The sequence below is a fragment of the Bos taurus genome, chromosome 27 (assembly GCF_002263795.3).
Source record: "Bos taurus isolate L1 Dominette 01449 registration number 42190680 breed Hereford chromosome 27, ARS-UCD2.0, whole genome shotgun sequence".
Lineage (NCBI taxonomy): Eukaryota > Metazoa > Chordata > Mammalia > Artiodactyla > Bovidae > Bos > Bos taurus.
Genome location: NC_037354.1, coordinates 14,832,775 through 14,858,365, shown reverse-complemented (window position 1 = coordinate 14,858,365; position 25,591 = coordinate 14,832,775). Strand labels below are relative to the sequence as shown.

Sequence of the window (25,591 nt, the reverse complement as noted above, 5' to 3'; positions counted from 1 at the left end):
AATGCACATGGAGTCTGAATTTGTTTGAGCATTTGACTGACAAAGCAAAGGCTCAGGAAGTCTGTTTATATCTGTCCCTCCTGCCTTCTCCCCGCTTCCCACCGTTAGTCTATATATATATTTTAAATATTTTGTGCTTACCCCTATAATTTTCCTTTCAAAAGAGCCTCCCATGATTTTGTGGCATTGGCACTCTTGGAGGAAATAAAAATACAGAAGAAAAGGCTCTAGATGTGCATACTTTCTCAGTGTTTGCAGCTAGGGTCCTTCAAATGATGCTGACACCTCTGCCTATCACAGAACACTTAGAGAAAGGTCTCACCCACAATGCAACTATAGCGTGGGTGGGCCTTCCAGTTGCATACGCCACCTCGTGGAGGTTAGGAGCTTCTGTAGATTTGCTTATACCCATGTCTTGACTTTGGAGCCGTTCCTAATCCACGCATCTTCCTCCTCCTCCACGTCCTGTGCAGTCTATTCTTCTTCCTCCTCTCCTTCCCCTGCTTCTCTCTCTGTGTGTCTCTTTCTCCCCTTCACCCCTTCAAATCCACCCTCAAGAGGTGAAGATGATGCTCCAGCTGGGAAGGGACTGTGAGTGTCCATCCTGCGGGAATGGAAAACCCCGGGTGTGGCCCCAGGCCCTGGGTCACTGAGCACACAGGCAGCTCCCAGACCTCACGCTGTCCCCGCCCTGTCCACGCTCCACATCCTGGACTCAGGGTTGGCCTTGGCCTTTGTTTCAACAGACCTGAGCATTCCTCACCATGTTTTCAGACTCTCCGCTGTCCACCTGCCTGCTGGTCATTCAGGAGTAAACTCAGGCATGGCTGGATGTCAGAGGAGAAATTGATCATTCAGTTCAGTTCAGTCGCTCAGTTGTGTCTGACTCTTTGCAACCCCATGAATCGCAGCACACCAGGCCTCCCTGTCCATCACCAACCCCCGGAGTTCACTCAAACTCACGTCCATCAAGTCGGTGATGCCATCCAGCCATCTCATCCTCTGTCGTCCCCTTTTCCTCCTCCCCCCAGTCCCTCCCACCATCAGAGTCTTTTCCAATGAGTCAGCTCTTCACATGAGGTGGCCAAAGTACTGGAGTTTCAACTTTAGCATCAGTCCTTCCAAAGAACACCCAGGACTGATCTCCTTTAGAATGGACTGGTTGGATCTCCCTGCAGTCCAAGGGACTCTGAAGAGTCTTCTGCAACACCACAGTTCAAAAGCATCAATTTTTCAGCACTCAGCTTTCTTCACAGTCCAACTCTCAATTGATCATTAAGAGGATTCAAAAGACAGCCCCAGAAACGATCAGGGAGACTGAGGCCACATGGCTGGGGAAAGACAGCAGGTGCTGGGGCGACCCATCAAGGAGGTTCTTCCACTGATGCGGGGTGCCTTTCTATCTGTACAATAAGCAAGACATAGCCAGCATTCAGGGAGCTGTTCCGGAGAGGGACGTGCCACAGGAAGAGGGGGGTGGGGGGCTCTGTCACCATCTCAGAAAGACCCAGAAACAGGTCTGGGAAGGAGATACACATGTACAAATTTTTTCAATCACTTATTCAAGAAATAATAATGATGGAAGGATGAATTAGGGTTGTGGGACTAAGAGATATCAATGACTATGTATAAAATAGATAAGCAACTAGGATACACTGTATAGCATGGGAACCATAGCCATTAAATTGTTACAACCTATAACGGAGTATAATCTGCACAAATACTGAATCCCTCCGCTGTACCGGCAACATATAATATTACAAATCAACTGTACTTCAGTGAAAAAAAATAATGAGAAATGAGTTACACACAATGGATTAGTATGTGCCAATAGATCAGATCAGATCAGTCTCTCAGTCATGTCCGACTCTTTGCAACCCCATGAATCGCAGCACGCCAGGCCTCCCTGTCCATCACCAACTCCCAGAGTTCACTCAGACTCACGTCCATCGAGTCAGTGATGCCATCCAGCCATCTCATCCTCTGTCGTCCCCTTCTCCTCTTGCCCCCAATCCCTCCCAGCATCAGAGTCTGTTCCAATGAGTCAGCTCTTCGCATGAGGTGGCCAAAGTACTGGAGTTTCAGCTTTAGCATCATTCCTTCCAAAGAAATCCCAGGGCTGATCTCCTTCAGAATGGACTGTGTGCCGATAAGGTACAGATCAAATACCTAAGTAAACTGGATTTAATGAACATTAAGGAACTCTTTCTGGAGCAATTATGAATCTCTCTCTCTGGAAGGCTTGAAAAAAAATGGATCCATTAAACTTGGTTGACATTGGGGCTTATTAAAGGCCAGAGGAGGAAAGAATCAGGGAGGTAATTCTCACTGTGAGGCCCCTGGCTGGGGAAGCTACACCTACAGAGGAAATATTTGCTCACTAGTTGGTTCAGCAAATCACCATGCTGACACACCTATCTGCTACCAAGGTCCAGAAGCTGGTACGGTGAGAAGGGGAGAATCAGGTTGGCCTTTGTGTTCTAAAGGAAGGACATGAATGGAGTACAGTGCACCTTGACCTTCCGTTAACACGGCAGAGCGGTGTTCTCCACGATCCACTGAAATCCCATCGTCCCTCCGCATCTGCAAACCCATCAGGCGGTGTTTTTCCATGGACCTTATTCCAGCACAATGCTCTGGAGAAAAGCTTGGGAAGCCGACACTAGTTCAATACAGTACAGGATGGGGGCCTGGGGGACGGAGAGGAAAGAAAAGGACTCATATGCTTTTGAAAAATCATTGCCAAAAGATAAGCTTGTTTATGCAACCTCCAGCATGGGTGGGGGCAGGGAGGACTCTGTGCCACCAGGACTAAAGAAAGAACTTTAGTCAGCAAATAAATACACAGTTCATACAAGCCAGCGGGTAGGAAAAGGACTGAGTCTGTGAATTGTCCGAGATAAATAATTTTTGAAGGCAGATTTAAGGAGAGGTGTCTGACTTAATTTCGTTGGTATGGAGTGATGATTTGGAGTCTACATTCACAAGAAAGACAATTCATCTCATGAAGCACCAGACTACAAACCGCGGTCTCTTCATAGACCCTGATCAGTGGATTCAAATGGTGATGTCCTACATCCTGGGGGCCAGATGGCTCTGCTGCTGGCTTCACACCAACCTCTGGGTAACAGAGCCTTGCCATCAGGGAAGCTGGGTAGGCATTGAGGCCAACTAGGGGGAATATGAAATGAGTCAGTCATTCTGTGAGTCCTGGCTGTTACCAGGAAGTGATCTAAAAAAAAAAAGAGAGAATAAATATGCATATCGAAAGCTGGAACAGAGATCTTGTACTGAAAGGCTGTTTGGAGTAGTTCATTCACTTCAAGGTATGAAAACCCACCTTCTCTCTGTGTGGAGACACTGAAAGCTGGCTGGTTTGGGGCTCTGCGTGTGACCAGATGGTGCCCGGGGACCACTTCCAGATGGGGCAAGCTCCAGGGGAGGAAGCCTTTACTTGAATGAAAAGCAGAGACTTTACTGAAAGTTTCTCAGTGACAAGCTTTCCATCATTAGTGGCCAGGAGGCAAGTTCCAAAACCCTCCTTAAGGGAAACTTGAAGAGATCCAAAGACATGGTCCTAAAGCCTGGGGAATTCATCCCGAGGCGGATGGACACAGCGGCAACCTACAGCGTTTGGGTGTGGGACTCACATCCAGCCACAGGCAGGGTTTTCTCAGCAGAGGGCGACACACTGGCTCTGGGTTGGGGGGCACCTCTCCCAGGAAGATCCCGGCCAGAGGGGATGGTCTAGGGTGTCTGAATATCCAGATGACTGCTGATGACATTGGACGAAGGTCGGGGTAGGACACCATGAGACAGACCTCTGATTAAGACTAAAACGTTGGCTGAATGCTTATGTGCGAATTTTATTTTTAAGTTGTGACTTCCTTCCTGTCTTTTGTGGCCAGTGCCTGAGCTGGAGGAGGGAGAGTTGTTATCACTCTGCAAGAGAAGTTTCCCCAACATTCTGGGTAGATTCTTGAGGCAATAGACATCTGACCCCTGCGGAGAACTACTGCAGGTCACCGGAGCCCTCCACCGCCCCACCCCAGGCACAGGCCCATGGGCCCAGAGACAGAATATTATATGCACATCTCTCTGTCCATTTCTCTTCAGAGACCCCAAAGGAGTGCGAGAAGCTAATTTCTGCAGCAGCGTTTGCTGTCCCACAGCTGAAAGAGGAACTAAAATTGAAGGCAGAATAGTGACATTTTGAAAATGCATATGGAGTTCACTGAGCTGTCTCAGCTTAGAAGTCTTTCAAAGCTTCTAAGAAATCACCACTAGGGATATATTGTTTTCAGACCCTTAGGATGATCTGTCTGGTAGCTGGTGTAAAATTGAAAAATTGTCCGGGAAACATTATTGACTTTTTGATCAGCTGCTGAAAATATGGTAGATGTGAAACTCCAAAAGTTGCACCAGATTCCTCGCCGGAAGGAAACCTCTTCTGAATTGCTTCCCAGTGATGGGTTTTCATAACATGGTGTTTAAAACCATTTTTCTGTAAATGATATCTACGTAGAAGGGAAGACTAGGCTAAAACAGCATATTTTATCACCTCAGATCATCTCATTTTCTCTCTCATTCCTGGATTCTGAGTTCTGTTTGGCTTAAATGTGTAAAGCTTTCGACCATGAAGATATCTCACAGAACTGGGTCAGGAGGACAAAGTGTTGAGATAGACGGAGTTTTTAGCCAGCAGTTTCCCAATAGCACAAGATTTCCATTTTTTTTTTTTTTCTTTCTCATTCTTCTTCAGAGGAGAGCAATGTGTGTGGGGTGAGGACCTGACTACAGGGCTGCCCAGGCAGGAAACACTGTCTCAGATCATGAAATTTTAAAAAGAAGAGATTTTAGAAAATGATATATATATTTATGGTTTGCTTCTTTCATTTTGTTCGATGCCACAGGCTTCATGCTTTGTGGCTGTGTGAAACATTGCGAATCCCAAAGTGAACCCATGAAATCAACTTTAGTGGTCACTCTTTTCCTAAAATGATGAGGATTTTTTTTAGAAAAAAAAAAAAAAGGTTTGTGTGTTTTTTCAGTTGATCAGAAGATATTTATAGACCCTCCCCTGGGTGCAGAGTGATGTAATGGGTCCTGAGGGAAAGCAATTAAAGAGCAGGCTTGGGATCTGACCAGCTGTATTTACAACCTTTTGAAAGAGGAGGTCTCATGTGTCATGTAAGACACTTGCCCCTTGGAGCCCAGCAGATCGGGGTGCAGACAGAAGGAGGGGGAGCCCAGGGACCCACTGTGGGGGAGATCAACAGAAACCCCAAATTCAAACTTATACTGTGTTCTGGGAAAAATAATAAAAGCAAGTGACCCAGGCCTCTCTCAACCTCTGAGAGATACTGGCAGGGAGAGGGGACACAAGCGGAAAGACGGCTGTGACGAGTGGTGACGATCACAGCCCCTGCTCTGTTGCCACTCCTGTCCCAACCAGTCATTCAGCTCTCGTCTTCTTCTGCCCAGCCCTCTTCCTGCTCTTTACATGCTTGGGAGTTATCTCAAGGTAGATCTAGAGGCTGCGGGTGTTATGGAAATAATTTGGCTTTGGAGTAAGTCAGGCCTGGGTTCAGATTCTCTGACTGTCCCATTTATAATGTTGGACTTTATTTTCCTACTCTGAAAAATGGGTGCACCCACCCCTAGCAGTCAGAGTAGTTAGGAAGACTACAGTGGATTCTGTGTGCGAACACACAGCGTGGCGCCTGGCCCAGGACAGAGGCTTGGTGAAGATTACTTGTCTCTCAGCCCTGAGAGGGATGGCCAGTCACTGGGGTTCACCCATATTGATGTGCGGGTGGAATAGACTGGGCATGGAAACTGGTTGTGTTGCTGACTAGATGCGAGGTCCCCAGTGTCCCTGTTTCTAAGGAAACCAAAATGATTCAACTGGTGTTTTGCAAAGAGGAGTGTGACACGCAAGTTATTACCAGCATTGACATATTTCCTGCCAATCCCAAGGAAGAAAGGAGTAAATGGCCGAGAAGAAGAGCGGTTTGGTCATCAGATGGTTAAATGTGGTGAGGTAATGTTCTGTTAGAGGTTTTGAAACATTCAACCTATGTTCTCTTTGCTTCAGATAGACCGGAGTAGAAAGCATCTGGAGATACATGCACATCTGTGGGAAACACCTGTGTGTGTGGAGGAACCAGCACCCTGCTGTTCCTCTATAGTCTCTCAGTTCCATTCCCACCTCCTTGTCCTTCTCTATAGAGGGGATGGAAGCCTGCAAACCACATTTCCCAGATCCCCCAGCCAGCTGGCTTCCCAGTGAGCTCTACCAATGGCAGACACTGGTGGGAGACTGGAAGGTGAGTGGAAGGAAGAAGCCAATTAAAAAAAAAAAATTTTTTTTGCTGAAGTCTTTGGCAGTGGCAGCAGCAACAGCAGTGGGTGATGTGGGTTTGTGCTTAGGTAGTTGAATTTCAGCAGTGGAGGCAGTGACGCTCCTAGACCCCGGCTCTGGAAGCAGCAGGATCATGACGGGCAAGTGTGGATGGGAATTCAGCCTCCTGGCTTCTTGAGAGATGTTCCAAGAATAATAGCAGTGGAGCAGTGACTATATGAGCAGCCTCAGCCACAAACAATGGTGCATTCTGGATAAGGCCTTTTTTTCCCCTCAATACTACTTTTTCTTTTTTTTTCCTTGGTCAGCTCTAGGATGCTGCTCGCTTCCTGCAGTTACTAATCTCTGAGTGATCTCAGCTTCTCTCTTTTTTTCTCCGGCCCTTCAAAACATTTATAGCTGATTTCTTATGTTAACGCTCTTCTATCTGATAGTCTTAGAGTAGTTTCTGTTCTGCTAACTGGACACTGACCCACACAAATAAACTAAAAAAAAAAAAAAAAAACTGAAGGCAAATCAAATTAAAATTTCAACATCCGTAATCTCCTACTCCTACATTTTGGAGCTTACAGTGAGGAAGGGATAAGCAAGATTTTATCCCTAAAATTGGCAACAAAACTCAGTTCCTCGTCATATGTCCTGCAGGTTCTACCGAAAAAGAAAGATTAATAAGACAGGTGTTCTAGAACAAGAATTGCCTATGAGAGATGCCTGTCTATAATCATTCTGTCAAGGACCTTAATAATAGGTACTCCCTCTCCAGGTATTTTTTATACTTGGCCTTTCAAAGATGCTATTTCACTTAATTACCATAATAACCCTAGAAATTAGGTACTGTTCTCATTTCATATATGAGGAAGATAAAATACCATTAATGGAATTGGTTTATTGTTTAATGGCTGCTTATGCCTCCCTTTCTAGAACACATACTTTTTGCAACATGACCTAGCCACTCCTCCCATTCAGCGGCACAGTCTGTTTCTTCACTCCCTAGAATTTGAGACGAACTTGTGACTTATTCTGGCCTGTAGAATGTGCCAAAAGAGACCTGCGAGTTCCAGAACCCAGGCTCAAGAGAGCCGGCAGCTTCTGCTTGCCGTCCCCTGGAGCATGGTCCTATAATGGCCCTGAAGGCAGCAGGCTTTGCTTATCGAAGGATGAGAAATCATGTGGAGAAGACACATCAGAGCATTTAGAGTTATATAAGGACAATGTTAGAGTTCAAACTGATTACTTGAGGCCAAAACATCCCTTCCTCAGTCCAGTTCCTCTGGTGACCCCGGGAAGGAATTGAGCTCTAATCTGGTTAGCATCATCTGGTAAATAGGGCTGGCCCTGGGCTTAGGCAAGAAGAAACAGGTACCACTGTTGCATACAGGCAGATTCTGACCACGACTCCAGGCCATGGGGACAGGGAAAGGGGAGGGCTCTCTCTCTTTTTTCTAAGAATTAAAGCTTCTTTAAAAAAAAAAAAAAGTATGCATTTATGGCTGTGCTGGCTCTTTGCTGCTGCGCAGCTTTCCTCTAGTTTTGGTGAGCAGGAGCTGCTCTCCAGTTTCAGCGCACAAGCTTCTCGTTGCGATGGCTTCTTTTGTTGCAGGGCAAGAGCTCTAGCACACACTGGCTGCAGGAGTTGCGGCTCTTGGGCTCAAGAGCACAGGCTCAGTAGTTGTGGTGCTCGGGCTAAGTTGCACCAAGGCATATGGGATCTTAGGGATTGAACTCGGGTCGCCTGTGTTGGCAGGCAGATTCTCTACCGCTGAGCTACCTGGCAAGCCCAAGAGAGGGCTCTCTTAAGCTCAGAGCCTGGTTGAAGGCCTGGATCTCCTGTCTGAGTTCAGACTGGAAACAGTAAAACATCACAATAAAAAATGCAGTAATGTCTGCATGTGACATAGGCAGTGTGACCTCTGCCTCTTTTTAACTGAACCCCAGGAGCAGGAACAATCGTGAAGGACGCTCATCAGGATTGAATACACACTCCAGGGGAGGTTTGCTGGGGGATTATTAGGAAGACCCTGCTCTCGGGGCAGCTATAAGCAGTTCCCTTGTCCTCATTCTCCGTAAACACCAGCGGCTTGGGTATTTAACTCAACGGATCTTAGAAGTAATTTTCCTTGGTAAAATAAGAGGTGTTCCACACACATGAGTTGGTTGAAAGGACTGTATCAGACATTCTGGCTCTTGCTTACAAAAGTCATTATGATCTAGAGAGCCTAATAATTAGCGTATGCCCTTACCAGTGCTGACTCTGGCTTCAGATTTGAAGCAGGACCTGTAGGAACATTCTCGCCAGGACTCTGTCTAGAAGTGTAGCTAAATCTAGTGCTCGAATATTGTCACATCTGCCTGAAGTGAATCTGTTATACAAGGAATTTGTCAGCGCGCCAGGAGGACGGAGAACAGATACCTCACTGAGTTTACAGAACCGGTTATGCAACTCTCTTGTGCCTGCTGCCTTTAAATGTTTATTTTATGGAATTCAGCCTGAGACTCGCTTTCCTTGTCAGATATGTGCATGTGTGTGTGTGTGAGACGAGAGTGGTGTGCTCAGTTGTGATTGACTCTTTGGGACCCTATGGACTGTACCACTGAGAAATGAGGATGAAGACAGGAGACCCCGAAGCCCTCCCCAACCTCTGCTGTAGACACACAGGCCCACGTGATGCCTGCGAGTGAAGGTTTATGTCCCTTAGTTTAAGGAGGTTCTCAGAAGCTGGAATAAAACCTGAATCCATTGTTAAGCCTCCTGGTTGCAGCAGCTACTGCTGCTGCTAAGTCGCTACAGTTGTGTCCAACTCTGTGGGACCCCATAGACGGCAGCCCACCAGGCTCCCCCGTTACTGGGATTCTCCAGGCAAGAATACTGGAGTGGTTTGCCATTTCCTTCTCCAATGCATGAAGGTGAAAAGTGAAAGTGAAGTCGCTCAGTCCTGTCCAACTCTTTTCGACCCCATGGACTGCAGCCCACCAGGCTCCTCCGTCCATGGGATTTTTCCAGGCAAGAGTACTGGAGTGGGGTGCCATTGCCTTCTCCGTGCAGCAGCTACAGTGGTCTTCATTTCTGTACCCCCTTACATTTCTACATATTGGTTTTTCCACCATTAAACCCAGTAGGGTCAGCTGCCTCCGTTCTTTTATTGGAAGGACTTATAAGATGTATGAGATGGTATTGAGATAGGAGAAAATTAAAAAGGGCATCTCACCAATCCAGGAACCAACTTTTTTTTTTTTTTTTAATGTGTGTGTCTGTGTTTGAAGGGTCATATGTGTGAAGAATCCTTTCCAGCTTTTGAAAAAGATACTTCAGGCAGGGCTAACATCCCTGTAGCCAACAGCTCCCACTAAAGCTAAAATTTCTCCCCCCTGGCCTGAGCCAAGTGCTGTTCTTAATTTCACAGCTTCAGAAAACCTGCCCAACTTCAACTTATTTTGGCCCTGAGCCCATTATTTTGTTTGCTTTTAATTATCTTTCAGGACCACCACACCGGGTGATGTACTTCTTTTTTCTGCCCCGATCTCACATCTTTGTACCACGAATACACCACTGAGTGACACTCTATTTCTGCGTACGCCAACTTTGGTTTTGGTAAATGAGAAAATGCTTGCTTCTTGTTATCTGTGGTGTGAAATTCCTTTGGGGAGCCCCACCAATAAAATAAATAAGACCATCAGGAGTCCTTAGACTCACTAAAATTCCAGACTCTCTAAAAACAATATTTTCTGTCTAATCTTAACGTTAACAAAACGATCAGTTGGGAGCCAAAGCATGGCTGTGGGATGAGCTATTTTGGACACTAACTGCATGACATTTAGAATAACCAAGTCACCGTGGACATTAAGGTGTCAACGAGAAGTGTCTGTTTCTCTGACGTGCACTTATAAATGCCTCATAATGGTGTATGTGTGTGATGTGTAAGCATGCACCCCAGACAGCAGAGAAAGTCGACAGTAACATGTCATTACCATGAGCATTCAAGCTGAAAAGCTGTAGTCAGTTTAACTTGTTATCATTCTTGGCCTTGAACTAAGCTTTGTGGCCACTCTGTGAGAAACCATCATAGACACAAAATCGGCATGTGATAAATGATTCCAACAGAGGTGTGACTGGCCAGCAAACAACGTTTTCATAAAGGGCCTTTGCTCTTTGTTAGGGGCAAAAAAATATGTTTCCTTGGAAGGATAATTGCCTCTTCTTTAAAGGCCAGAGGATGGAGACAGGGGAGCTGATTGAAATTTATGCCAGTGGAATGCAGGAGAGTTGCATTTATAAGGTGTTATAAAGCTCAACATTCAGAAAACGAAGATCAAGGCATCTGGCCCCATCACTTCATGGGAAATAGATGGGGAAACAGTGTCAGACTTTATTTTTGGGGGCTCCAAAATCACTGCAGATGGTGACTGCAGCCATGAAATTAAAAGACGCTTACTCCTTGGGAGAAAAGTTATGACCAACCTAGATAGCATATTGAAAAGCAGAGACATTACTTTGCCAACAAAGGTTCGTCTAGTCAAGGCTATGGTTTTTCCAGTGGTCATGTATGGATGTGAGAGTTGGACTGTGAAGAAAGCTGAGCACCGAAGAATTGATGCTTTTGAACTGTGGTGTTGGAGAAGACTCTTGAGAGTCCCTTGGACTGCAAGGAGATCCAACCAGTCCATTCTGAAGGAGATCAGTCCTGGGTGTTCTTTGGAAGGAATGATGCTAAAGCTGAAACTCCAGTACTTTGGCCACCTCATGTGGAGAGTTGACTCATTGGAAAAGACTCTGATGCTGGGAGGAATTGGGGGCAGGAGGAAAAGGGGACGGCAGAGGATGAGATGGCTGGGTGGCATCACTGACTCGATGGATGTGAGTTTGAGTGAACTCCGGGAGATGGTGATGGACAGGGAGGCCTGGCGTGCTGCAGTTCATGGGGTTGCAAAGAGTCAGACACGACTGAGTGACTGAACTGAACTGAACTGATGCTCACCCAGCTGGGTGTGGCCTTATTCAGGAAAGCCAAGGAGATTTTTTTGGATGGATTAAACTATGAGTGATCGTCCATTCATAAAAACTTGGACCAATTATCATTAGGTTTCATGCCAGTAGAATGGTTCTTGGATGTTTAACCAGAATGCTTAGGGAACCAGGCAAGGAGCTTCTCAGCTCATTCCTCCATGGACCCTGCTAACCCTTGAAAACAATTCTCTGTCAGCTCCACGGTCTTTGAGTTGGAACCACAAAGCCTGAATTTGACAATTTAGCAATTTTTTGACTCAATGACTGTCCACCCCTCATCTATCCACATATTCAATGATTCCAGCCTTTGCTATATTCCTACTGCGTGCTACCAACTGAATTTTATAGATGAGCAATCGAAGCTCAGGTTTCCCAGATGGCACTAGTGGTTAAGAATCCGCCTGCCAATGCAGGAGTCTAAGAGACGCGGGTTTGATCTCTGGGTTGGGGAGATCCCCTGGAGGAGGAAATAGCAACCCACTCCAGTATTCTTGCCTGGAAAATCCCATGGACAGAGGAGCCTGGTGGGCTATGGTCCATGGGGTCGCAGAGTCGGACACAGCTGAATGACTGAGCACAGATCAAAGCTCAGATAATACATAACTTCCCCAAAGCCAAAAGCTGTTAAGAAGCAGAGTTGGGATCTGGGAGCGTTTTTAAAGTTCCTTAGACTTTAAGCCCCATGCTTTTTATTCATTTATTTCAACATCTAGCAAAAATTTTAAAACTAGTGATAATTCACCTTTAGTTATGGGTCATTTTACTCTTAAATGGACATTTCCAGCTATTCTACCCAACTGGATAAGGGTATCTTTAGTGTTACCTTCCTAAGTGTCTTTGGTTTTTATCTTCTATAGGTCAGGAGGAGAAAAATAGGTTTGAGATTGTAGATTGGGAGCATTGGTTCAGAGTGGGCCAAGCCTTAATTGCAGTATCTCTTACGTTATTAATGATACCACAGGGTAGGAAAAATATTTTCTCTACCCTCCTACATTCGGTATCTGGTGGCCCTGTGAATTATATTGGCAAAAGATAGATTAATGAGAGAAAAAAACAGATTCAATTGATTAATTTTTCTATATTGATTCATGATTCTCTAAACAGCCTCTTACTGCTGGATTCTCTTGGCATCCTAAGAAATCAGCCTTTTAACCCTGCATACATTGATCAGACTCGATGGCCACATTACAGAGGTAGGAATGAGCATCTCAGGAGGATGTATAGGCCCAATTCACACATAAGAAACCTCTGTGATCCACTGCTGAAATGCAACCCCTGCTAGAGTGTAACAGGACACTGGGTACATCAGTAATAACACTGTCTTAAGATCAAAGAGAGCAAGATTGAAAAGCCCACGAAACCCCGTCCAGACCAGCAGGGAAATTCCATGTCACTGGGTTCTGCCCACACAGGTGGCAGCCCTGCTCTGCGGTGACCCCATCGTTCTGCAGTGTCCCCCTCTGTTTTGTGTCTCTCGGTGCCTCTGAGGCACTGTCAGAAGGATGACCCATCGCACCAGGCTCCGGGCTGGCTGCAGGTGCCGATGCAAAAGTCAACACCAGCCCTGTCATAATGTCTAAAGGTCAGCAGCTGGGTCCCCTGGCATTTGGGGTCTGCAGGGGTGGATAGACTCTGTCACTACCCCCAGCCACAGGGCCCAGATCACACCCATCCCACTGGCTTCCATGGGGCCTGGGACCGGACTGGGCCCTGGTGGCCATTGGGGGACAGTGTTTGAGGATACAGAAGCCCCTTGGATGGGTGCAGTGGTGGCTGGGCCTTCAGTGTGCTCTGTGAAGTGCTTTCTTCCCATCCTCTAGAACGAGCTCACTTAGCCTGCCTTCCTTCCAGCCTTGAGCACAGTGTGCAGAGCAACCACCATCCCCTGAGAGGTGATCGAGAAGACAGGACCGCAGTAGGTGTTTTGACTTTGAGCAGACCCCCTGGGTGTGTCCTGCAGCAGGAGTAGGAGGGCCGGCCTCAGATCCGGAAGCCCCTCCTCTGCTCCTGTCCATTTTGGGGAAGGACGGTCTCGGGCAGCCTCCTTCCTTCGGGATCCGTCTGTCCTCTGATCCTCCCCGTGGTCTTCCCAGCTTTGCACCGTTTTGCTTTCTTCTACCGGAGAAGACTGAGTGGGAACAGACACCACACAGATGTCCACAGCCTCCTCCCCAGTGTCACAGAGCTACGTGCTCAAGCTAGTGGTTTTGAGGAATGCTGAAAAACATGTGGTTTTACCCCAACTTCCAAGAATTAGAGGCAGATTCTAGGAGAGTGGGGACTGTCTGAACTTAAAAATAGTAAGCAGTACCACACATCTGGTGATGAGGTACTGCTGCCCATTAAAAGGACAAAATAGGAGTTGGTCTGTGGGCAGGGTGTGTACCTTACAGGCAGTCCCCAACCAGGCCCAGCCCTGGGGAGGCTGCTTGCCCAAGAGGTTTAGGGGGGGTTGTTAAAAATTCCCCCCTCCACTTCTAAAGTCCATAAAGAGCAGTGAGCATCCTGGTGGTGACTCACTCCCCCTGTCATCGACCCCCATTTTTGCCTGAGAGAAACTTCTAGAACTCAAGCCTGCCCAGACATTTCACTCCCCATGTTTAAATCCAGCTCGTTGGTTCCCAGACTACAAAGGTTATACAAACCCCCTTAAGATCAGGCTCCAGCTTATCTTTATACCAAATTACTCACAGCTCCTCAGACAGTCCATGTTCTCACTTGCTGTTGGGTTTTGTTCTCTCTATTTTTTCCAGTTCTCTTTCTCTGCTTGACTAACTCATACTTCAACATTCAGGCACTGGGATATTTCCAGGGTGGCTGACCAATGTTGCCCACCCATCTGAGGTAGGGCTTGGCTTGACCAAACACGTCTGTGACCTGGCCTTAAGCCTACACTTTGAATTGTCTTTTTCCTTCTCTGTGTTTTCCATCACATTATCAGATGTTCAAGGGCAGGAACCACAACTCTTTGTTCTCTAGAGTACAAATGTTTCTTTCAGCAAATTTGCATTAAGCTCCTATTTTGCTAAGCTCTTTAGATACAATGGCAAAAAAAAAAAAAAAAAAAATACAAATATAAAGCCATGTTTGTGGCCTGTAGTAGTTTGCTAAGGTTGCCAGAAAAAAGCACCCCACATTGGGTGGCTTAAATAATGGAAGTTTATTGTCTCACAGGTATTAGCTACAGGGCTTTGGGGAAGAATCTGTTCCTAGGCTTTTCCCCTGGCTTCTGGTGGTTTGCTGGCCATCTTCGGTGTTCCTTGGTTTGTGGAAGCATCACCTCAATCTCTTCCTTCATCTTCACATGGCCTTCTCCCTGATCTTGTGTGTCTGTCTTCAAATTCCCCCTTTTCTTTTTTTAACTGCCTTTTAAGTTTTTTTAATGGAGTATAGCTGATTTACAATGTTGTGTCAATTTCTGCTGTCAGCAAAGTGAATCAGTTATAGATATATAAATATGTATCTGCACTCTTTTTTTAGATTCTATTCCCATATAGGTCATTATGGAGTATTGGGTAGAGGTCCCTGTGCTATACAGTAGGTCGTTATTAGTCATCACATTTTATATATAGTAGTGTATATATTTCAGTCCCAATCTTCCAGTTTATCCCTTCCCCCTTTCACCTTGGTAAACATAACTTTGTTTTCTACATCTGTAACTCTATTTTATAGATAAGTTCTTTGTACTCTGTTTTTTTAGATTCCATATGTAAGAAATATCATATGGTATTTGTCTTTCTCTTTATGATTTACTTCACTCTCAATATGACAATCTCCAGACCACCTGACCTGCCTCTTGAGAAACCTATATGCAGGTCAGGAAGCAACAGTTAGAACTGGACATGGAACAAGAGACTGGTTCCAAATAGGAAAAGGAGTACTTCAAGGCTGTATACTGTCACCCTGCTTATTTAACTTATATGCAGAATACATCATGAGAAACGTTGGGCTGGAAGAAGCACAAGCTGGAATCAAGATTGCCAGGAGAAATATCAATAACCGCAGATATGCAGATGACACCACCCTTATGGCAGAAAGTGAAGAGGAACTAAAAAGCCTCTTGATGAAAGTGAAAGAGGAGAGTGAAAAAGTTGGCTTAAATCTCAACATTCAGAAAACCAAGATCAAGGCATCTGGCCCCGTCACTTCATGGGAAATAGATGGGGAAACAGTGGAAACAGTGTCAGACTTTATTTTTGGGGGCTCCAAAATCACTGCAGATGGTGACTGCAGCCATGAAATTAAAACACGCTTTTAATAACTTTCCTTGGAAGGAAAGTTATGACCAACCTAGATAGCATATTCAAAAGCAGAGACATTACTTTGCCAACAAAGGTCTGTCTAGTCAAAGCTATGGTTTTTCCAGTGGTCATGTATGGATGTGAGAGTTGAACTGTGAAGAAAATTGAGTGCCAAAGAATTGATGCTTTTGAACTGTAGTGTTGGAGAAGACTCTTGAGAGTCCCTTGCACGGCAAGGAGATCCAACCAGTCCATTCTAAAGGAGATCAGCCCTGGAATTTCTTTGGAAGGAATGATGCTAAAGCTGAAACTCCAGTACTTTGGCCACCTCATGGGAAGAGTTGACTCACTGGAAAAGACTCTGCTGCTGGGAGGGATTGGGGGCAGGAGGAGAAGGGGACGACAGAGGATGAGATGGCTGGATGGCATCACCGACTCGATGGACGTGAGTCTGAGTGAACTCCGGGAGTTGGTGATGGACAGGGAGGCCTGGCGTGCTGCGATTCATGGGGTCGCAAAGAGTCGGACAAGACTGAGAGACTGAACTGAACTGAGGTCCATCCATGTTGCTGCAAATGGCATTATTCCACTCTTTATGGCTGAGTAATAGTCCACTGTGTGTGTGTGTGTGTGTGTGTGTGTGTGTGTGTGTGTGTATACCACATCCTCTTTATTCATTCCTCTGTCACTGGACATTTAGGGTACTTCTATGTCCTGGCTATTGTAAATAGTGCTGCAATGAATATTGGATTGCATGTATCTTTTCTAATTATGGTTTTCTCCAGATGTATATGCCCAGGAGTGGGATTGCTGGATCATATGGTAGTGTGATATTCAATATAAGTGTTACATTCAGTTTGCAGATGAGAAGTTTGAGGCTCAGAGATATTAAATAACTAACAAGTGTCACATAATCTCTAAAGGGTAGAGACAGAATTGAAAGCCAGATCTGCTCAACTTAGGCTCATTCTCCGTCCGTAACTGTCGGTATCCCCATGTTATACAGGTCATGATCAACTATCACTGCAAACGGACATAAACAGGTCAGGGAGGTATCAGAGAATTCATACCCCACCCCCCACCCCATTTCATAATTCTTGAAATGAATCCAGAAATCTGGCCCAGTATGAATCACCCATGTTCACTTCATGAGAAAAGTGTCCCTAAAATGCTAAGAACATAAACATGACAATATAATATAGTGAAGCTTATGACAGAGAATCGGCTCTAATGTTGAATAAAGGAGACCTTTGGGCATATTCCTCTGGGTGGGGAGACACTGACAGAGTTCTGTGGAGACGGCTCCTCTCAGTGTGAGGAGTTACACGCTGTGATTTCCTTGGAAAGGGCCGGGCTGTGTTTTTCTGCAGGTTTTGCAGTCACTACTGTCTTTTAGTCTCAAGGACAAAGCACCGTCATTAGGACAAAGCACCGTCATTAGTTAACTACCGGAGCTATTGACTCCCTTTTCTTCAGTAAACACTGCTGGCAGGTTCTTTCTGTTGCCTCCTCGCAGCCATAGTAACCGTTGTTGGGTAATCCATGGTTGCCAGACTCCTCAACTGAAGTGAGAGTTAAAAAAAAAAAAAACCTAATGTCATATCCAGGACAAACAAGAAAAGTCCTTTCACCCACACCAGACTCTTTTATAGCTACGGTGTCTACGGTGTAGAATTTGTATGCCCTCATCTGCCCCTTTCTACTGCTTGGCAAAGTATAGTTCACATGCAGAGATCTGTCTGTGTTTAGAGAATAGATGGAAAAACAGTGATCAGAGATATTGCCCAAAAGATGCTTGTTGGGCCAGAATAGGCGAATGAATCCAGTTAATCCCCACAGCTGCCTTAAAGGTAAGTACTCATGTGGTTCCCATTTTACAGATGAGAAAGCTAAGCCCCGGGTGAGTCAGGGTGGAGCTGGGATTTGAACCCGCCATGAGTGTTCCTGATTGGCCTGCCTTCAGTTTGGTGTACATGTCATCCGTGATGTGTGTTCATTTCATTGCCAGCCTAGCTTTCTGGCTCTGGAACCTATTCTCCTTCACATAGAACATACAGATTTTGAGGAAAAGGGTAAAACCAAGGCAGACTTTCTCCTGCTGGGAGAAAGGGAGGGTTCCCTGCAGATGAGGGAAGTAAGGAGCCGCGTTGCCGTTTCAGCTGCAGCTCCCAGCCAGGGACCCGCCATACGTCACTGACAGACCCTGTAACAGTGAACAGCTGGAATCCAGTCACACGCAAACATTCAAAATCCACTGCTGTGGCGTGACAGTCTGTCAGGACGCTTTATAAGTGAAGAGACAGTGTGGAAACCAAAGGAAGACAGTCTTCTTATAAAGTTATGTTTATTTACTTCAGGGGCTCTGGTACCCAAAGTGGGTTCTCCCAGGGGCCCTTCCTGTGGCAGTGTGTTATTCCCCTGCAAGGAATTCATATTATAATTAGGAATATTATTGTATTTTATATAATAATATACCTGTGTATTATATTGTATGTATTAACATACTAAGAATAATATTTTAATTGAACTGTTAGGACCTTATTGAACCCTCAGAGGTAGGTTAACATTCTTAAGCATGTAAAGAGGTCTTATAAATCCACACAGAAATAAAGAGGAACAACCCCACACAAAAAAGAAATAAGCCATTCACAAAAAAAGGAAATAAAAACTGCCCCAGACTATAAGAAGATAGACAGTCTTGTTCATCATAAAAATAATTTAAAATAAGTGAGATGCTATAGTTATGTACTAAACTGTCAAACCAACAACAGATTTAAAACTCAGTGCTGACCACAAGGAACTCTGCTTAAAGTTATGTGGCAGCCTGGGTGGGAGGGGTTTGGGGGAGAATGGATACATGTATATGTATGGCTGAGTCCCTTCATTATTCACCTGAAACCATCACAATATTGTTAATTGACTATACCCCAATACAAAATAAAAAGTTAAAAAAAAACAACTCAGTAGTGTTCAGAGTATGAAAAAAAATAGAGTTTATATACTCTGTAGTGAGAGTATACATTTGGTTCAGTTATTACAAAAGAGCATTTTAGGAAAAAAAAAATGTAACCTTTAAAGAGGTAGATACTAGACAAATATTCATGTACATACAAACACACTTACAGAAATGCAAATGTACACACACACTGCATATTTTTTGACTCAGTAACTAAATTTTCAGGAATGTGACCTATGAAGAGAAACTCAAAAAAGGCAAGAAGCAGCTGCACAGCGCTGGAGAGGCGAGTGACTGAGGAGATACCCCATGGCCAAGGTCAGTAGCGGTGGCTGTGAGGAGATACCCCACATCCAAGGTAAGGGGCAGCGGCTGCGCTTTGCTGTAGCAGCCATGAAGAGATACCCCACGTCCAAGATAAGAGAAGCCCAAGTAAGATGGTAGGTGCTGAGAGATGGCATCAGAGGGCAGACAGACTGAAACCACAATCACAGAAAACTAACCAATCTAATCACATGGACCACAGTCTTGTCTAGCTCAATGAAACTATGAGTCATGCCGTGTAGGGCCACCCAAGACGGATGGGTCATGGTGGAGAGTTCTGACAAGATGTGGTCCATTAGAGAAGGGAATGGCAAACCACTTCAGTATTCTTGCCTTGAGAACCCCATGAACAGTGTGAAAAGGGAAAAAGATAGGACACTGAAAGATGAACTCCCCAGGTCGGGAGGTGCCCAATATGCTACTGGAGATCAGTGGAGAAATAACTCCAGAAAGAATGAAGAGACGGAGCCAAAGCAAAAACAATACCCAGTTGTGGATGTGACTGGTGATAGAAGCAAAGTCTGATGCTGTAAAGAGCAATATTGCATACGAACCTGGAATATTAGGTCCACGAATCAAGGCAAATTGGAAATGGTCAAACAGAAGATGGCAAGAGTGAACACTGACATTTTAGGAATCAGCGAACTAAAATGGACTGGAATGGGTGAATTTAACTCAGATGACCATTGTATCCACTACTGTGGGCAAGAATCCCTTAGAAGAAATGGAGTAGCCATCATAGTCAACAAAAGAGCCCAAAATACAGTACTTGGATGCAATCTCAAAAATGACAGAATGATCTCTGTTCATTTCTAAGGAAAACCATTCAATATCACGGTAATCCAACTTTATGGCCCGACCAGTAATGCTGAAGAAGCTGAAGTTGAACGGTTCTATGAAGACCATTTAGAACTAACACCCTTTTAGAACTAACACCCAGAAAAGATGTCCTTTTCATTATAGAGGACTGGAATACAAAAGTAGGAAGTCAAGAAATGCCTGGAGTAATAGGCAAATTTGGGCTTGGAGTATAGAATGAAGCAGGGCAAAGGCTAACAGAGTTTTGCCAAGGGAACGCACTGGTCATAGCAAACACCCTCTTCCAACAACACAAGAGAAGACTCTACGCATGGACATCACCAGATGGCCAACACTGAAATCAGATTGATTATATTCTTTGCAGCCAAAGATGTAGAGGCTCTATACAGTCAGCAAAAACAAGACCGGGAACTGACTGTGGCTCAGATCATGAACTCCTTATTGCCAAATTCAGACTTAAATTGAAGAAAGTAGGGAAAACCACTAGACCATTCAGGTATGACCTAAATCAAATCTCTTATGATTACACAGTAGAAGTGAGAAATAGATTTAAGGGACTAGATCTGATAGAGTGCCTGATGAACTATGGACGGAGGTTTGTGACATTGTACAGGAGACAAGGATCAAGACCATCCCCAAGAAAAAGAAATGCAAAAAAAAAAATGGCTGTCTGAGGAGGCCTTACAAATAGCTGTGAAAAGAAGAGAAGTGAAAAGCAAAGGAGAAAAGGAAAATATACCCATTTGAATGCCGAATTCCAAAGAATAGCAAGGAGACATAAGAAAGCCTTCCTCAGGGATCAGTGCATAGACAAAAACAATAGAATAGGAAAAACTAGAGATCTCTTCAAGAAAATTAGAGATACCAAGGGAACATTTCATGCACAGATGGGCTCAATGAAGGACAGAAATGGTATGGACCTAACAGAAGCAGAAGATATTAAGAAGAGGTGTCAAGAATACACAGAACTATACAAAAAAGATCTTCACGACCAAGATAATCACTCACCTAGAGCCAGACATCCTGGAATGTGAAGTCAAGTGGGCCTTAGGAAGCATCACTATGAACAAAGCTAGTATAAGTGATGGAATTCCAGCTGAGCTATTTCAAATCCTAAAAGATGATGCTGTGAAAGTGCTGCACGCAATATGCCAGCAAATTTGGAAAACTCAGCAGTGGCCACAGGACTGGAAAAGGTCCATTTTCATTCCAATCCCAAAGAAAGGCAATGCCAAAGAATGCTCAAACTACTGCACAATTGCACTCATCTCACATGCTAGTAAAGTAACACTCAAAATTCTCCAAGCCAGGCTTCAGCTATATGTGAACTTCCAGATGTTCAAGCTGGTTTTAGAAAAGGCAGAGGAACCAGAGATCAAATTGCCAACATCCGCTGAATCATGGAAAAAGCAAGAGAGTTCCAGAAAAGCATCTATTTCTGCTTTATTGACTATGCCAAAGCCTTGGACTGTGTGGATCACAATAAACTGTGGAAAATTCTGACAGAGATGGGAATACCAGACCACCTGATCTGCCTCTTGAGAAATTTGTATGCAGGTCAGGAAGCAACAGTTAGAACTGGACATGGAACAACAGACTGGTTCTAAATAGGAAAAGGAGTACGTCAAGGCGTCACCCTGCTTATTTAACTTCTATGCAGAGTACATCATGAGAAATGCTGGGCTGGAAGAAGCACAAGCTGGAATTAAGATTGCCGGGAGAAATATCAATAACCTCAGATATGCAGATGACACTACCTTTATGGCAGAAAGTGAAGAACTAAAGAGCCTCTTGATGAAGGTGAAAGAGGAGAGTGAAAAAGTTGGCTTAAAGCTCAACATTCAGAAAACTAAGATCATGGCATCCAGTCCCATCACTTCATGTCAAATAGATGGGAAAACAGTGGAAACAGTGGCAGACTTTATTCTGGGGGGCTCCCAAATCACTGCAGATGGTGACTGCAGCCATGAAATTAAAAGATGGTTACTCTTTGGAAGGAAAGTTATTGAAAAGCAGAGACAGTACTTTGCCAACAAAGGTCCATCTAGTCAAGGCCATGGTTTTTCCAATGGTCATGTATGGATGTGAGAGTTGGACTGTGAAGAAAGCTGAGTGCCGAAGAATTAATGCTTTTGAACTGTGGTGTTGGAGAAGACTCTTGAGAGTCCCTTGGCCTGCAAGGAGATCCAACCAGTCCATCCTAAAGAAGATCAGTCCTGAATATTCATTGGAAGGACTGATGTTGAAGCTGAAACTCCAATACTTTGGCCACCTGATGCGAAGAGCTGACTCATCTGAAAAGACCCTGATGCTGGGAAAGATTGAAGGCAGGAGGAGAAGGGGAGGACAGAGCATGAGATGGTTGGATGGCATCACTGACTCAATGGACATGAGTTTGGGTAAACTCCGGGAGTTGGTGATGGACAGGGAGGCCTGGCATGCTGCAGTCCACGAGATCTCAAAGAGTCAGACACGACTGAGCAACTGAATTGAAACTTAAAAAGATAATCTTTTAGAAATCAGGGAAATGCAAATGAAATACGATGGGATCCATTTTATTAGAGAGGCACCAATTCAAAGCTTGGCCATACAAAGCATGGATGAGGTGGTAGTGACACACACACACCCTCTCATTTGTTCACTGGTGGAGCCTGATTGTGCAGCCACACTGGTCCAGTTTAACAGTCAGTTCAGTTCAGTTCAGTCGCTCAGTTGTGAACGACTCTTTGCGACCCCATGATTCACAGCACGCCAGGCCTCCCTGTCCATCACCATCTCCCAGAGTTCACTCAAACTCACGTCCATCGAGTCAGTGATGCCATCCAGCCATCTCATCCTCTGTTGTCCCCTTCTCCTCCTGCCCCCAATCCCTCCCAGCATCAGAGTCTTTTCCAATGAGTCAACTCTTCACAAGAGGTGGCCAAAGTCCTGGAATTTCAGCTTTAGCATCATTCCTTCCAAAGAACACCCAGGGCTGATCTCCTTTAGAATGGACTGGTTGGATTTCCTTGCTGTGCAAGGGACTCTCAAGAGTCTTTTCCAACACCACAGTTTAAAAGCATCAATTCGGGGGGAGGAGCCAAGATGGCGGAGGAGTAGGACGGGGAGAACACTTTCTCCCCCACAAATTCATCAAAAGAGCATTTAAACGTCGAGTAAATTCCACAAAACAACTTCTGAATGCCGGCAGAGGACATCAGGTACCCAGAAAAGCAACCCAACTCTTCGAAAGGAGGAGCTCATCAAATGCCTCCATACCGACACTGAAACCAAGCACCACACAAGGGCCAATAAGTTCCAGGGCAAGACATACCAAGCAAATTCTCCAGCAACAAAGGAACACAGCCCTGAGCTTCAAGATACAGGCTGCCCAAAGTCACCCCAAAACTATAGACATCTCATAACTCATTACTGGACATTTCATTGCACTCCAGAGAGAAGAAATACAGCTCCACCCACCAGAACACCGACACAAGCTTCCCTAACCAGGAAACCTTGACAAGCCACCTGTACAAACCCACACACAGCGAGGAAACACCACAATAAAGAGAACTCCACAAACTGCCAGAATACAGAAAGGACACCCCAAACTCAGCAATTTAAACAAGATGAAGAGACAGAGGAATACTCAGCAGATAAAGGAACAGGATAAATGCCCACCAAACCAAACAAAAGAGGAAGAGATAGGGAATCTACCTGATAAAGAATTCCGAATAATGATAGTGAAATTGATCCAAAATCTTGAAACTAAAATGGAATCACAGATAAATAGCCTGGAGACAAGGATTGAGAAGATGCAAGAAAGGTTTAACAAGGACCTAGAAGAAATAAAAAAGAGTCAATATATAATGAATAATGCAATAAGTGAAATTAAAAACACTCTGGAGGCAACAAATAGTAGAATAACAGAGGCAGAAGACAGGATTAGTGAATTAGAAGATAGAATGGTAGAAATAAATGAATCAGAGAGGATAAAAGAAAAACGAATTAAAAGAAATGAGGACAATCTCAGAGACCTCCAGGACAATATTAAACGCTACAACATTCGAATCATAGGGGTTCCAGAAGAAGAAGACAAAAAGAAAGACCATGAGAAAATACTTGAGGAGATAATAGTGGAAAACTTCCCTAAAATGGGGAAGGAAATAATCACCCAAGTCCAAGAAACCCAGAGAGTACCAAACAGGATAAACCCAAGGAGAAACACCCCAAGACACATATTAATCAAATTAACAAAGATCAAACACAAAGAACAAATATTAAAAGCAGCAAGGGAAAAACAACAAATAACACACAAGGGAATTCCCATAAGGATAACAGCTGATCTTTCAATAGAAACTCTTCAAGCCAGGAGGGAATGGCAAGACATACTTAAAATGATGAAAGAAAATAACCTACAGCCCAGATTATTGTACCCAGCAAGGATCTCATTCAAGTATGAAGGAGAAATCAAAAGCTTTTCAGACAAGCAAAAGCTGAGAGAATTCTGCACCACCAAACCAGCTCTCCAACAAATACTAAAGGATATTCTCTAGACAGGAAACACAAAAACGGTGTATAAACTCGAACCCAAAACAATAAAGTAAATGGCAACGGGAACATACTTATCAGTAATTACCTTAAACGTAAATGGGTTGAATGCCCCAACCAAAAGACAAAGACTGGCTGAATGGATACAAAAACAAGACCCCTACATATGTTGTCTACAAGAGACCCACCTCAAAACAGGAGACACATACAGACTGAAAGTGAAGGGCTGGAAAAAGATTTTCCATGCAAATAGGGACCAAAAGAAAGCAGGAGTAGCAATACTCATATCAGATAAAATAGACTTTAAAACAAAGGCTGTGAAAAGAGACAAAGAAGGTCACTACATAATGATCAAAGGATCAATCCAAGAAGAAGATATAACAATTATAAATATATATGCACCCAACACGGGAGCACCACAGTACGTAAGACAAATGCTAACAAGTATGAAAGGAGAAATTAACAATAACACAATAATAGTGGGAGACTTTAATACCCCACTCACACCTATGGATAGATCAACTAAACAGAAAATTAACAAGGAAACACAAACTTTAAACGATACAATAGACCAGTTAGACCTAATTGATATCTATAGGTCATTTCATCCCAAAACAATGAATTTCACCTTTTTCTCAAGCGCACATGGAACCTTCTCCAGGATAGATCACATCCTGGGCCATAAAGCTAGCCTTGGTAAATTCAAAAAGATAGAAATCATTCCAAGCATTTTTTCTGACCACAATGCAGTAAGATTAGATCTCAATTACAGGAGAAAAACTATTAAAAATTCCAACATATGGAGGCTGAACAACACGCTGCTGAATAACCAACAAATCACAGAAGAAATCAAAAAAGAAATCAAAATTTGCATAGAAACGAATGAAAATGAAAACACAACAACCCAAAACCTGTGGGACACGGTAAAAGCAGTCCTAAGGGGAAAGTTCATAGCAATACAGGCACACCTCAAGAAACAAGAAAAAAGTCAAATAAATAACCTAACTCTACACCTAAAGCAACTAGAAAAGGAAGAAATGAAGAACCCCAGGGTTAGTAGAAGGAAAGAAATCTTAAAAATTAGAGCAGAAATAAATGCAAAAGAAACAAAAGAGACCATAGCAAAAATCAACAAAACCAAAAGCTGGTTCTTTGAAAGGATAAATAAAATTGACAAACCATTAGCCAGACTCATCAAGAAACAAAGGGAGAAAAATCAAATCAACAAAATTAGAAACGAAAATGGAGAGATCACAACAGACAACACAGAAATACAAAGGATCATAAGAGACTACTATCAACAATTATATGCCAATAAAATGGACAACGTGGAAGAAATGGACAAATTCTTAGAA

General features: G+C 44.2%; 1 protein-coding gene across 1 annotated transcript in view; it reads left to right on the top strand.

The window, feature by feature from the left end:
- Positions 1-16,979: 16,979 nt before the first annotated feature.
- The window catches only part of ENPP6 (ectonucleotide pyrophosphatase/phosphodiesterase 6), a 137,121-nt gene continuing 128,509 nt past the window's right edge, over positions 16,980-25,591 (top strand). Inside the window, exons 1-2 of the mRNA XM_059882326.1 lie at positions 16,980-17,457; positions 18,789-18,881. The gene's annotated coding sequence lies outside the window, so the exon portion shown is untranslated. The remainder of the gene's footprint in view (positions 17,458-18,788; positions 18,882-25,591) is intronic.